The sequence below is a fragment of the Echinops telfairi genome, unplaced genomic scaffold (genome assembly GCF_000313985.2).
Source record: "Echinops telfairi isolate 266 unplaced genomic scaffold, ASM31398v2 ScPeMD7_2010;HRSCAF=2546, whole genome shotgun sequence".
In the NCBI taxonomy this organism is placed as follows: domain Eukaryota; kingdom Metazoa; phylum Chordata; class Mammalia; order Afrosoricida; family Tenrecidae; genus Echinops; species Echinops telfairi.
In genome coordinates, this window is record NW_022105908.1 from 5,647,729 (window position 1) to 5,659,905 (window position 12,177).

Genomic DNA, 12,177 nt, shown 5'->3' on the forward strand with positions numbered 1-12,177 from the left:
GAAGAAAGCTGATGGTGCTTTCTATCAAAAGATATAGCGCCTGGGCTCTTAAAGGCTTGAAGGTAAACAAGCGGCCATCTGCCTCAGAAGCAACAAAGCCCTCATGGAAGAAGCACACTGGCCTGTGTGATCATGAGGTGTTGATGGGATCAGGTATCAGGCATCAAAGAACAAAAAATGAAACCATTGTGAATGAGGGGGAGTGCGGGGTGGAGACCCAATACCCATCTGTAGGCAACTGAACTACCTTTTCTGTGAACAACTGTCTCTTCCTGCATATTGGGATTCTCTCTTCTTAAAATCCTACCACTCGAGATGATCTCTGTCCCCTCATTTCCAACTCTCTGGAAGATGCCAACTGTCAACAGAGATGGCAGCAACTTGCTTCTTTTCTGGATAAAAGGCATTTGAGTGCCATATCCAAAACTGAACAGGAAAAAAAAACCCTTAAAGGTAAGCAAGTCATTTCACATACAGGTTCTTTCTATCTAAAGGAGTTCTTGCTATCTAAAGGAGCTGAGAAGGAAAAGAGAACTTAAGGAAATTCAAGTTATAATTACCTTTGTCTAAATGGATGTTTTTATTACAATTCCTTGATGCATGGGCAATGAAATACTCAAATGCAAATTACCGGATGCTGTCTGAGCTGTGAGGGCAATACATGATTTCTCATGACACTTTGAGTGAAAATGTTAGGAAGTTTGCCTTCACGCTATCTTCTTTCCTTAAACACAAAGCATTCCTACACTCATCAAGGTCTAACTCTTTTGCCTGGGCTATGGGTTCTAGCCTCTTGCTTTCTCCTCCATAATTGCCACACACACATACCCTTCCAGCATCAATTTGCCTAGCTTTACATGATCCTTCCTAGTAACACAAATACGCTGTCTCTCCTACCTTCCTTTGACCCCACGTCTTCTTCCAGCTACCCCTTCAGGTATCCGACCCCCTTTGTCACAATTCTCTTTTCACTCTAACCTTCATGACGAACAAGTACAAACAAGTACAGGGTGGTGGTGTAACACCCAGTGAATATTTATGCAACCACAACCAGGACAAGAAAGAACATTGCTAACGAGATCTCCTTGTGGCCTCCCTCATACCCATACGCCTTGCGTTATTCTTCGATGATAATCATCGTCCTCACTTTATTAGAACCACTGGCCGCCCCTTTAAAAAAATCATCTTATTGGGTGAATGAGCCATGAGAGGAGCACTGTGTCTCGAGTCTTGTATCTGTCTAGGACAGTACGCAAACGTCTGTCCTAGTTGGTTCTCATAAACAGCATCCGTACTACAAACAGTAGGATGATTTGTGGAAACAGCTGCATACAGTATTTCCCTGGTAGAAATGAAAACATCACTATGGGCCGAGATACGGAACTCACTCTCAAGGCCAGGAGAAATTCAAGTGTGAGAATAGCAAACTTGTCTGGGAACACTGCCAGTATTTAGGAGATAAATAATAAAGCCCTGCGGGCTGTCAAGGCTGCTGCAGTTTTGTACCGTCTCTGTCTGTGTCTAATTTGTGCTGCAGCCCTGTAGTGTCTGTCTCTGTGTATGTATGTCCGTTTGGTTCCATGTTCTTTCTTCCTGCTCGAGAAACCGCCCCCATCAATTGGGGGCTCGCACCGCTCTTATCACAATCCATACATCCATTGTCAAGCACCTTTGTACGTTTGTTGCCATCATCATTTTAAAAACAGTTTCTTTCTACTTGAGCCCTGGAATCAGCTCCTGATTTTCCCCCTTCCTCCCTCACCCTCCCTCCCTCCCTCATGAACCCTTGATAATGTATAGATTATTATTATATTTTCATGTCTACACTGGCCCTTCTTTATAACATTTAAGCACGCATCACTAAAGACTACAATGTACTTTGTCTGTTTTTTTTAAACTTTGTATATATAAAATCATACAACAGGTATTCTTTTGTAGCTTTGCCTTGTTTTGTTTATTGTATATTGATGAAATTCATCTACGTTCTGCCATATAGCTATAGTTCATTTATGTGTGTGGCTCTGAGGGATACGACTGATGCCCTTTTGCACAGTACTCCAGAGACCCCGGTCTTTTCTCTAGTCCTTAAATATGTCAAGTTAGTCCTCATCCGAGGATGTTTGGACTAGTATAGCCTCCCAAAGATGTTCTTCACCCAATTTTCACTTACTCAGATTTCAGCACAAATGCTACCTCCTCAAAGCGACCTTACCTGACCATTCCCAATCCAACCATTTTTATTCCCCACAACAATGACGTCTCACTAGCTGCTATTTTTCTTATTTACGGGTTTGTTTATTATCTTCTCCTCAAACATAAAAATATCACTATCATGACATTAACACTGTGGGCCATGTTTACTTGTAGATCTCTAAATTCTGGAGTCATGCCTGACTCATGGTTGCTGTTCTTTAAAAAGAGGTTAAATGAATGAATGAATGAATAAATGCTCACTTTTTTTATCTAGGCAAATGCAAGATCGAGTTCCAAAGAACTTTGACGCTGGAAACTCACCAGTAGCCAAGTAATAAAAGAAACAGAAAAGGGACTTGAGAGCTAAGCCAATGATCTCCTAATAATAGTTAATATTTGGAGGCACTTATATGAGCTCAACGGTTGTTCTAAGTACTTTGCTGTTGTTAATATGCACTGTTGAGTCAATTCTGACTCATATCAATCTGATATGATAGATTAAAACTGCCTTGATAGTTCCCATATTCCTTATGGAAGCACTTTGTCAAGTCTTTTCTCCCTTGGTACAGTGGTTATGCATTGGGCTGCAATGTGCATAGTTGGCAGTTCGAAACCACTGGTAGCTCCGAGGGAGAAAGACTGGGCTTTCTACTCCCGTAAACAGTTACAGTCTCGGAAACCCACACGGGGTTGTTACAAGCCATCCTTGACTCAATGGCAGTGAGAGTTTCTCCTTGGAGCAGCTGGTAGATTCTAACAACTGGCCTTGAGGGTTGAACCACTGTATCACTGGAAGTGCTTCTAAATATAATTTCCAAACGTCTAAAACTTACACGGGAGAAATCAGTGACTTGGAGGGGCCTATAGCTATTAAACAAATCCTGTAATCCCAGAATCCCTTTGAGATAGGTGTTGTTATTATTAGTCGTTGCACTTTCCAGATAAGAAAATGAATGCTCAGGCAAGTGGTTTTATCAAGGTCATTGGGATGGTGAACTGAAGTAATCTCATTCTCACTGCCATTGGGTTGATTCCAGCTCATAGCAACTTTGTAGAACAGAGTAGAACTGTCCCTGTGGCTGTAACTCCAGAGAAGTTAAACTATGTCCTCCAGTCCCTGGGTCCCCACTGCTTCACAAACCCAGAGTCCCAACTGTATTGTCTGCTTCCAATTTGTCCCAACTGCCTCATCACTTTTTTAAGACCCTCAAAAAAAGTCATTGCACTCAATTCCTGTGGCAATGTACCATTTGCTCTAAGGAAGTCTACCCTAATTCTTTGAGGAGAGGTACCTAGGGTGACTCACTTGCTAACTCCTTGTATGGAGGGAAAAAATACACAAGTTCAGTTTCCATAAAGGCCTTGTTTATTTACTTCCTTCAAAGCACAAAGTCCATTAAACTTAGCATATGAAAACAACATTCTGATTTTCTTTCCTGAAGCATACTTCCCATAGTAAATGGTGATATCAATTTTCCAGTCATTCAGATCCTAAACCTTAGGACTTTAATTATAGCCTCCAATTTTCACAACCCACGTCAAATACTCATACTTTTTACCAAAAATTTTTTGGGTAAATTTTTGTATTTTTGGTATATTTAAACTTTGGTATATTTTTGGTATATTTAAATTTGGTATATTTAAACTTTGGTATATTTTTACCAAATATCTGTTCACCTTCAAAATATAATCAACACAGGGGACATCAAGGTCAATGGGCATAGCATAGCCTACAAAGACAATGTTTTACACCCTACTTTGTTTATGTCTGAGATCTTGGAACCTTCTGAGTGGTCCTCCCCATCTAAGGTGCATCTGTTGGTCTGTCCCCATGAGGAGCAAAGAAGAGAGCAGAAGTCAAAGACACACGGAACCAGAGTCCAAAATACAAATGGACCATGCTAACCTGAGCCTCCAAAACTCTGAGATCAGAAAAACTAGATAGTGCTCGGCTATCACAATGGACCACTATGGAGGAAACACAGTAGGTGATCCTAGTGGGAGTAGGAGAACAATCTTAAACAAAACTCAAAATCATAAAACCTATGCTTACTGGTTTAAATCAGACTGGTCTGGATCTCTGAGGCTCTATTCTCTAATCTCCCTTCAAGCCTGGAATGGAAATCACCCGCATGGCTCGACTTTCAGTCAAGCAATAGATGGACCTATAAGGCGAACAATAACACCTTAGAACTCTCAACCACGTGAGATCCGAAGGGCGGCATTTGCCCAGGGAGAAAGCGCAGAAACGGGGAAGGAGGGGAGAGAAAATGGAACAGGAATGGGAGACGCAAGGAAGAAGTGGGAAAAGTGCTGTTTCGTTACAGGGACTGGAATCAATGTCACACAGCTGTGTATGAATGGTTGTATGGAAAACCAACTAGCTCTGAAAGCCTCCAACCGAATAGCCATAAAAAGTTAAAGATAGACATGCATGTGATGTAAAAACGTATTATTGTCATCTTTTCAACTGTTGAAGCAGGAAGCCATTGGAGAGATTGAAGAAGTGAGGCAATGTAGTAGTGCAATCCAACCCGGTCTGTGGTGATTTCAAACCACTGTGGCACTCCTCACATTGAGAGGCATGATCTATGTCCCATCTCTTGAAATTCGGACTGACTTTAATGTTGGTTAACCAACAGACATAGTGAAAGTGATGTTACGGAAATCCAAAACTGCGTCATAAAAGATGATGCACCTTCTGCCTCATTCTCTTATGGTCCTCACTTTTAGAACACTAAGTCGCCATGCAAGACGTTGAAGGCTGTGAGAAAGCTCATGCCATGCACGAAAGGCACGATCAACCACCAGCCAGGTGAGTAAATATTGTCTGTAGATCAGCGGCTCTCAACCTGTGGGTCGCAATCCCTTTGGGGGTCAAACGACCCTTTCACAGGGGTTGCTCGATTCATAACAGTAGCAAAATCACAGGTATGAAGTATCAATGAACATAATTTTATGGTAATGGGTTCACCGAAACACGAGGAACTGTATGAAAGGGTCGCACCATTCGGAAGGTTGGGCATCACTGCAGATAATTGCTGACTCCAGCTATTGAGTCACCACCAGACTTTGAGTGTTCTGAGCTAAGGCGACAGAGAGTGTGTAACAGAAATTGTTGTGTGTGTGGAACCGGAAACATAGGGGATCCAGGACAGATGATCCCCTCAGGACCAGTGGTGAGAGTGGCGATACTGGGAGGGTTGGGTGGAAAGGGGGAAGTGATTACAATGACCTACAGATATCCTCCTCCCTGGGGGACAGACAACAGAAAAGTGGGTGAAGGGAGACCTCGGAAAGTGTGAGACATAACAACATAATAATAATTTATAAATTATCAACAGTTCATGAGGGAGGGGGTGGCAGGGAGGGAGGGGAAGAATGAGGAGCTGGTACCAAGAGCTCAAGTAGAAAGCAAATGTTTTGAGAATGATGATGGCAACAAATGTACAGATGTGCTTGACACAATGGATGGATGGATGGATTGCGATGAGTTGTACGAGCCCAAAATAAAATGATTTTTAAAAAATTGTTGTGTCTTTCCCAAACTCCAGAAATACAATTCATTAGCACAATAAACTTGAATGTCTTAAGCAACTATGCTTTGGTGTAATTTGCAATGTAACTATAGTAACCAGAAGATGGGCCCTGCTACCATTATCTTCTACATTCCTACATTGGACTGCTTCTACCTTTGCCGACTGCAATCTACCCTCAGCTCAAAAACCATAATAATATCTTATATATCTTCAGTCGGATTATATCACTCATTTTCTCAAAGCAGCTCCACAACCTACTGAGATGAAAAGTCAAGATCCTTTATTACCCTACCAAGTCCTTTGTTTTCCGACCCTTCCTACCTCTCTGATCTCATGTCCTAGGACTCATCTCCCCCGCCCCGCCCCCCTACCATTCTACTGTCACAGCCCGTCTCACTATTTCTTAAGCACTGTTCTTTGCCGACCACGGGGTCTTGTGCATTCGATTCCCTCTGCCTAAGATATTCTCTTGCAGATAAACCCTATGGCTTGCTCCTTCACGTCGCCCAGACTGCTCAGCTGGATGGAAGCTTCCCCATCTATCACAATGGATATTAACTAGTTTGTGTGTGCCTGTTCACCGTTGGTGAAACTTACAATGAGGGTATGGGTGTTGACAGTTTTGGGTGTATCCCCTGTGCTAGAACAGTGGCTGACACATGGTGGACCTGTAATAAAAATCCAGGGAAGGAATGAAGGAGGGAATGGCCGTGTCCACACTTTGGCATGAGAGCTATGAAGAGTGTAGCAAATAGTGGATTCACACAGACGTACGTAACCTCTTTGCAGCAGGGATCACCCTTTGGAGTCCCAGAGAAGTACAAAAGAAGACCAGCACCAATCTGACCGGATGAATCTCGAGGGATTTTTAAACTGATGTCCTGCTAGACCATGCTGGACACCAGGGCAACTCGAACAATGTTCATCATCGCTCTAGTTCCCAATTTCATCTTTCACACAAAGTTTATAGAGGGAAAAATAAAAACGATGACCATAATATTGTTCATTGGACATGTTCAATCTTTAGTACTTTAGCACCACTTTGATTTCCAGGGTACATTTGGGGAAAGGGTCAGCATGCCATTGTAACCTTAATCTCAGTGGCTCCCCTGGCCCCAGCCCCATGACATTGCACTTGAAAACTCCAAAGAATTAAAACGTGTGCCCTAAGGGTCTATATTGATCCCTATATAGGAAATCCTTAGTCAACAGATCAACTAAATATTGAAATGACAGACCATAAGAATAATAGCAACAATCACTTACTATGTGCTGGACACCGATCTAACATTATACATATTATACCTATATGAATGAAAAGACAGTCCGTAAATCATAAAGTCGTCATTGTGGGGCAGTGGTTAAGCTTTGGGGTGCAGTTCGAAGCTACCAGACACTCTGAGGGAACGGTGAAGTTCTACAGGGCTGTGATGACTCAGCATTAACTCAATGGTAGCGAACTTGGTTTTGATTTGTTTTTATATAAATCTAATGCAATCTCATACACATGACACTATATTGCACATAATAATGTGTAATAATTATATATCATCTCAATGAGGACAGATCCTTAAGGTGAAGGGAACGTGAAGCTTCCATCGGCTTTATTCTTGTGATGGATGAAGACGCTCAAAATCACAGATGCCTTTAGCTTGGGGAGAACGGTTGGGGGAAGGACGGGTAATACTAAAGAGAGAAGGTGTTCTCCACCCTGTTGAAATACAGCATCCAAAATAACTCTTCACATTCTGAAGGCAAGCAACTGCTCCAACCCATATCTCATTACCGAGAACCGCATCAATAAAGAAGACTTGTTAGTCACTTCCCACTCTTTCTTAATTAGACAGCTCTTAGACCAGCAAGCCCATGGGAAGCCTCTCGTCTTTCATTCAGCAGGACTTCTCCTGTTCACACTCGGCAAGATGTTCTTACTCACTCCTGACACGTGAGGCCGATCTCCGCTGGGACCTCAGGGCTTTCCAGTCAGTCTATGCGTCATGAGTCAAGGTGCCCACTTCTAGTCCTCATGAGCTAGAGGTCACTACCGCTCCGTGACTTAGTGTCCGTATCGTGGGCTCATCCGTATAGTCTTCTTTTTCCAGTCCGCCTTTCATCCTTCAGCTCCAAAAGGAGTGCACGTGTCTAACAATGTCGATTCTCTCTAAAGCACAGACACGACGAAGTGAAAAAGTAAATGAGTTATTTTAAAAAAAACAACCCTTCAAAGAGAAAAACCAGGAGATGTTTCATCACTCTGGCTGAGAGCCCAACCTGTTGGATGCGGACCTATACTTCTGTGAGTAACATCCACCGAAAATAAAAGAACAAAAAAGACAGTTGATGCCATAGTATTACACCAAAAGAAATAAACAAGTGATAAAAGATTCAATCTGTTCGTGTGTCAAAGAGAAACTCTAAGTCAGTAGCATGCGTAAAAGCAGTGACCTCATTAACCGGTCATTTAAACGAGCAGATGATGGCTGAAAATATCCCAGCAGGTCTTAGAGATGCACATGAGCGTAGGTAGATTTCCTGTCCGACTCAGAAACAGCTGTGTGTGTGGCAAAAACACTCAAATCCAAATTATGAGCATCCCAGGTATGCGATGGGCACCCAACCCAGAGGGAACATTGGGATACCCTGTGTTTCTTCCACCTTACGTAGAAATATGCAGTACCCACCTCATTAGAGCTACTGCTGGCCATACAGATCTGCCCCCCGCACTAGGAATGCACGATTGTGTCTCCTTCCAGTATGCAGTGAGATTCACTCCGCTCCGATGGCCCCTTGTATGTGAAACATACAAGCCAGACATGTCCATGGCAAGTTCTCCAGAAATGGAACAGAGATGTTTATATCTATTCAAAATCCCTCTGACTACCTCCACTAGTCTATCGCCACTGTTAATCCGGGAGTTCATGTTCCCGTTCATGTTCAGATTTTCAGATTGGGGAGGTGGGGGGATGATCGCTCGTCAGTCTTTTAAAAAGCACGATCCCAGCTAGGAATTTTCTTCCAGACTCTGGCCCATTCACCGCTTCCTACCGTAGTATTCCAAGATCTAAAAGTCATCCCAAACAGACTCCTTAAAGGCTCCAAGAGCTAACAAATCAATTAGTCCCAAATGCCTCGGGCCAGGGTGACCAATTTTATAGGCAAGAGAGTAAGTGGGAACCTGGCTTGAATTCTGTGATGAAAGATGCAACAGCTAAGCTGGAGAAGCAGCCGCAGAAGCCCTGAATCCCCATCCCCTATCAAATGCCTATCAAGAAGCCTAGATCATCCTCCGTCAAATTATTTATAGGTGTCAAAAAATATTTCTAATTATATCCATTCACAGCCACAGTCAGTGAAATTGTGCAAAGAGATTGCCAAAAAAGGTTTTGCCAAGTAGGTTCCCAGCTAGGACAGCTGAGGTGCTTGCTGTGTTTGCAGAATAGTCTCTTATAAAAGTGGAGCCGAGGTACCTCAGTCCTGTGCTTCCGGAAAAGTCTTAGAGGTCTGTGTAAGTGATGGGGCACTGGACTCATCTTGACCCATTGGACAGTCCGGGTGAGAGGGGCTTTCCAGCTAAGGGAGCGAGATGGCTGTTGTTTCCCAAGTTCTAATTTTCCTACCCAACACATCCATTCTGTTGACATTGTACATGATACAGCTCTTATAATTTGTGTGATTACAGGGAGGAAAGCAAAGAATCCCACCTTCTCTTTTTTTCTATCAACAGCCTCTCTCTGCTTTGTGCCTGCCACCTTCCTCATCTGGGAACACAGAGGTAAGAGTTCGTTTATTGTTACACTAGGAACGACCAAGGGGTCTTTCTATTGCTACGTCTTCATGAACTCTCATTTTATTTCCTAGCTCAGCATGAGGGATAGGATCCAAGGGGTAGTTGTTCTGTAAAAATGACTTTTCATAGAATGTTGACTTTTCGGGTTATCGAATTGCACTTCTGAAGTAATGCAACCATCCTATATAACCCAAGGTGAACTACTATTCCACCTTAACCAGTCAATCAGCGTCAGAGAGGCCGCCTGATAAAATCAATGCTATGTTGATCTGGCAGTCAAAATATCCAGGTGCCAATCGGGCTTTTTCACTGCCTCTAGTTACCTGGGTCAACCCCGTCTGCTTTTACGTATCTTGAAACACAGTGTGCTGCAGTGGAATTAGCACTGGACCTGGGTGGGCTCCTGTCCCAGCAGTGCCGCTTAGCCATTTCTGTGACACTGACTAACCCTTCCTCTTTCTGGGGCTTCGTTTTCTCATCAGCAGAGAGGAGGCTGTTCTCTGGGTAATTGCAAAAGTCTTTCTAGCTCTTGCCATCTATGGTCTAAGTCGGTGGTTTCCAATTTTTAAAGGCCCTCTCTCCAATTCCTCGTCTGAGGACCTGCACTTCCATCCACAATAAGGAAACTCTACTATAAACATAGCCATCATTTACCGTGGATAACTTAACTGATAAACCAGAGCCAGTGGCCATCAAGTTGAATCTGACTCATAGTGAGCCTTCTGTGTTACAGCAGAATTGTGCTCCAGAGGGGTTTCCATAGCGTCTTTAGTCGTTTGGAAGAGAGCAGAAAACCTATTGTTTCGGGGAGAACGTTGTGGGTTCGAAGTTGAGGCAGTTATAACTTTACATGTGGATCCAAGGACCCTTATGACGTCACTCGGACTCCTTGCGGGCGCTATAATCCAAAAATTAGGAACTATTGGACCAAGAAATAAGAGGAGTTGTACCCTTTTTGTTTGTCATGAATACACTGTCTTCCAGTAATCTCTACATGTAGTGTGTCAGTGCTCATTTGAAATGGTTTAGTAAAAACCCAACAGAACTACAACAAGAGGAGCATTTTTCCTTTCAAAAATCAAGATGTTCCAGTCTCTGTTGCCTAAAAAGTCCCAACGTCCACTTTCATCATAATGACATTTTTCTATAGGCAAACTGAAGGTAGTATAAACCCATTGTCATCGCATGAATTCCAGGTCATTGTGACCCCATCCTAGGGTAGAAGGGCCCTGCAGTGTTTCCAGGGCTCAGCTCTTTATGTCAGTGGGTTTGACTCACTGACATTTCTCTTAGAAGTCGAGCTGCTTAACCACCGAGCCACCAGGGCTACACAGAGCCATCGTGTGTGTCGTGTGTATCAAAGCCCACATCAAACATTCTAAATCAAGAGAAAGTTTAACACAGACAGCCAAATACCAAGACTTTTTCGAGAAAACCTACAAAAGTTTGCACCAAGATGCTGCTGTCTGGAAGCCATCCCTTTTCTGCCCCACAGAGATCCCTGTGGGTTACATTGGCCACTCATCTACTCCTGGCCATCAGGCAACCGGACTTATCTTCTTAAAATGAATCTTTCAGTGGAAGAAAAATTTAAGTTCATTTTGCTGTGAAACTTTATACTCGTAATCCATTTCAGAGGAGATATTTCTAAGGCTGGTATTTTTTAAGACAGGAAAGGAAAGAGAGTGAGAGATGGAGAGAGGTATAAATAGAAACCTCAATCAATAAGAATCAGATGAAACAACTGAAATCCAGTTAAGAACAGGAAGAAATTTGACAAAAAGTATGTAAGTGCTATGAAATTTTATTAACAGCTGAGATTGTTTTTCTCTAAAAACTTGGGGAAAGTTTTTTTTGGAGGAGTTGGTTTGGATAAATGTCTGACTTTCACACCACTTCAGAGGAGAGAGATTTAGTTTTTACGTGGACAAAATCATCTCTTGTTGTAGTTGGTGACAAATTGGGCTGCTAATGGGAGAGTCAGCAACCCAGGCCCCCGGCTCCTCCTGAGGCTGTCTGCTTCTGTAAGGATCCACAACCTTGAAAACCCGATCGTACTGGGTCAGGATGAGCACGAATCAAACTGATGGCAGTAGATACTTCATACGCGTGAATCAGAAGTTCAATCATGCTTGTTAGGTCTTTTGAACTGATGTGCGTCTCTGTGAATCCACTATTAATAAATAGACATACATAATGGAGGGTGGGAGGAAAGTTGTCTATGAATTTTGCATTTTGAAAAAATAGATGAATTTAGATGGCAAAGTAATTGAAGCAATTTGCATACAATGAATAAATAAAAACAAATGAATGAATAAGGTGGCATCAAGGGAGAAAACAAAAACAAGTAGAAGAAGTAAAGATTCTGAAAACATTTGGGGCATTCCAAATGTTGCTGATTGAAATATAGCCTCCACATTCCTCAACTAAGGCCTATAATATCGACGAGATAAAGACTTAGAATCTTACCAAAATATTGGTTACTAAACCGGGGTCTTTCAAATCAAGGTTCTGCTCTCTTGGCCCCTCGATGGGGTCCCAGGCAAAAGCCCTACAAGCGTTGGTGAGGAAATAAACACGGCAGAATGAGCATCTCTGGACTCTGTTCCATGCCCCTAGGTACACCTGGTGCAGTGTGGCCATCAGTAACCCGCAGCC